The 3,602-nt window shown below is 36.8% G+C and overlaps 1 protein-coding gene across 1 annotated transcript in view; it reads right to left on the bottom strand.

Annotated features, from left to right (window-relative positions):
* LOC107551953 (potassium voltage-gated channel subfamily H member 8-like) overlaps positions 1–3,602 on the bottom strand; it is a 128,758-nt gene that overhangs the window by 118,232 nt on the left and 6,924 nt on the right. The window lies entirely within an intron of this gene.

Here is a 3,602-nt window from a genome sequence, read left to right as displayed (position 1 = left end):
GTGATTGGTTAGCTGGGCCAGTGTGTGTTGTGATTGGCAGCACTCGGCGCCTGGTCGGGAAATGTCATGCCCCTTACCATAGCCGCCTGCGAGTTCAGTGTAAATATTGCGTCAATATCAAATCAATTTGAGCGCGATTTAAACCCGGGTTATTGTAACCACTCTAAGTTCATCTGCCTTGGGAAAGCTAGCGTGTCTCCGACATAGTGATACCACTCGTTGCCTTCTCTAGTGCAGCTCAACCAGGTCTCGTCCCATTCGTCGATATTTGTGATATCACAAATCCCGGAAAATATGCGTTGTAGTCCAAACGAGTCGTTCGTTGTAGTTTTTGAAAAGTGATTTCTGTTAAATAAAATATCTCCTTTTGAAGTGGCCTTTGAGCTTTGTAACTTTGCAGATCTTTTTATGCTCAAACAGCAACATTACTGACTAACTAAAGTTGAAAAAGTGAAACAGCATAATAGCACCCCTTTAATGAGGAGAAGTGTGAATATCTGGAGCGCTCAACAGTCTCACGCAGTGTATGTTTAATTCATCCTCGAAGCCGGAGGGCGCTCTCGTGCAGAAAGTCCAAAACAGACTCATAGAAGGAATGACTTATGACGTGCAGGAAACCCTAATATGGAAAAAAGCGTCCTGCTATCGCTGTAGCTGAGCTGAATAAAAAGCAGAAAAAACGTGAAGACAATAAACACACGATTGCGATAATATATGGTTTATGTGTGTTTTTCAAGTTATCTCCAGGGAATAAATCAACTTTATGAATAATGCAGTACTGATTGACATATCATTTAGTAGCCTATAGAAACTATACATTTCCTGCCTTATTCAGTGATAAAAATGGGGAAAAGGTGTTCTAGTAGCCTTTATAAACCGATCATAAAATTGTCAAAAATATTGAACAAAAATATTATAGCCCCTTGCTGCAGCTAACCTTACTTCCACAGGCTACAAACAGCAATATAAACAGCAGCTGTGCATGCTCTCTTCACGCAGTTCTTGTATAATAATAATAATAATAATTTAATAATATAAGCAGGGCCTAAAATTAACACTCGCCAAGCGCCAAATGCGAGTAAAAATCAGCGTTGGCGAGTCCATGTTACAGTGTCAGTCGCTAGTTGGTGGGTACAAACTTTTACGAATTATAACAATGCAATGAAGTGAAAACAACAGTCAGTTTTTAAAGAGATTGGCTGTTTCTGACATAAGTGAATAAAAAAATATTTTTTCCGAAGACAAGATCATCGTGATTAGCTGTTCTGTCATAAGCGACAAGAGCAAATCAAATAATAGGATACAAACGGACTGATAAGGTCAGAGCAGTGTGATGCCAGCTTGCCCCTAGACACTGTTCTAATAACTTTTACCTGAGAAGATTTTGCTGCTTCATTTCGGAAGATTAACTTTTCCCTTCTTTATTCTTCATAACACGAGAATGCGGCGACACATAACATTACCTGGGCTTACGCCGCAGGAACGGTGCAGTGAAGTATAGTTTGAAAGGCTGCGTTCGGCTGTACACATACGCTGAGCCGCTTCAGACAGCTCACCAGTAGCGCTTCAATGCACGAAAACACATACACTTATGTCAAAATGCGCGGTTTTGGTGAGTTACCTTGTAAACGTAGTCTTAAATGAGTTATAATGTCTTAAATGACCGTAAAGAGTTGGGAGAAAATCGGATATGTGTCAGATCCTCGCCTTATGCATCGGGTTTTAAAGAGACAGCGCTGATTTTAAAGTGAAACCTGCTGAAGTCTGTCATGGATGTAAATCAAAGAACAAAAGAAAAAGAGAAATCCTTGGACTGTTCTAGTCGCTGATTAACTTTTGTAGCTTGAATAAAGATTACTATGTATAGTTTATGCATATATAATAGGATAGTGTATGTGAAGATTGTTTTAAAATCACTTAAATTAAATGTTAAAAAATAATGGCTTTCAATTTTACTGTAATGTTTAATAGGTAAAATTGAGGGAAAATGCACCAGCAGGACAAATTAAAAACATTGTAAATATGTTTAGTCATTGTAGTAGTAATAACAGCCTGTTTTTGCAAAAAAAAAAATTTGCCCGGTAAATTTTATTATGTCACCGGCCATTGGCAGGTGTGGCAAAAAGTTAGTTTTAGGCCCTGAATATAAGTATACAAGCACACTGCTCCGCTGAGAACTCCACTTACCGGCAGCCGCGGACGTTATGAAGGATGGTAGTGCACTACATTAAAGGTGTCTGAACGTGAGGGATAGTCCCTGATGAGATCGTCAGGTGAAAGGTCATCATCATGTGGATAATTTTATTTACGACTAAATTATAATTAATTAATTTTACTAATAGTTAGATTGGGCAGGCCTTCACAAAATGGCATTTCATTGCAAAAAAAAAAATTTGCCTTGACAAAAGGGCACTTTGGGCATCAAGGGAAAAGGGGCAGGTGCTCAAGCACCCATCGCACCCCCCTCTGCACGTGAAGGAGCAGACCCGACTGCTTCACACAGGTGCAAGAAAACTGGCCAAAATGGATGACTGGAACAAATACAGAAGGGGGGTCTCCAGGAGACTTGATATGCTTAAGTGAGAGAAGTGTGTTTGAGTGTGTTTGAACAACTTACACACACAGAGAGAGACATACAGGAGCCAAGAAAGGGTCCATCTGGTGAACATACTCTAACCTGATTACAGAGAGCAGACGAACAAAAAGAATATAGACGATTCACTAATACAAGGACTCGCTGGCTCGATTAGGGTATTTCTGGCACCATGACCAGAGCGGAGGACTGACCAGAACACAGAGATATGAAATATCTGATATTTTATACATTTGCTGAGCTATATTCAACTAATTACTAAATGCATACTGTTTAAAAGTTTTAAAAGTGTTAATACTTTTATTCAGCAAGGGCACATTATATATATTTTTATTATTATTATTATAACATGTTTTTATTTCAGATAAATGCTGTTCTAAATGCTGCTATTCATCAAAACATCCTGAAAATGTATGATGTTTCCACAAACAAGTAGCACAACTATTTTAACATTGATATTAAGAAGAAATGTTTCTTGAGCACCAAATATTAGAAAGATTTCTGAATTTCATGTGAAAGTGAAGACGGAGTAATGATGCTGAAAATGCAGCTTTTCCTTAACCTATTTAAATTTAAAAAATTAATTACATTCAAATATATTAAATAATATTTCACAACATTCGTGTTTTTTGTTTTTGATCAAACAAACTAAAAAAGTAATATATTTAAAATACACTTGTTTTATACTAAGTATAGTTAAACTCTATTAACATATTTACTGACATATCGCTCAATCGATATTCCGATAGCATAACTTTATTTGGAGTATCACTTGTGCATAATGCACATTTCTTAATATTAAGCCTAAAATGTGTTTTAATATCACTACTGACGAGGATTATATGATCTTTGAATAATATCTGTCTTTAAATGCAAGATATTTAAAGTGTACCTAACGTATACTTGCAATAGTTCCACTTTATACTAAAATATACTTCAGTATGTCTTTAGTTGGACTTCAGCATTACTTCTGCACAATTAAAGTGCATTAAGTACAAAATTAGTTGTT

This window comes from Sinocyclocheilus grahami, unplaced genomic scaffold (genome assembly GCF_001515645.1).
Source record: "Sinocyclocheilus grahami isolate Dianchi unplaced genomic scaffold, SAMN03320097.WGS_v1.1 scaffold438.1, whole genome shotgun sequence".
NCBI lineage: Eukaryota > Metazoa > Chordata > Actinopteri > Cypriniformes > Cyprinidae > Sinocyclocheilus > Sinocyclocheilus grahami.
Note: the sequence above shows the minus strand (reverse complement) of the source record. Positions and strands in the feature narration are given on the sequence as shown.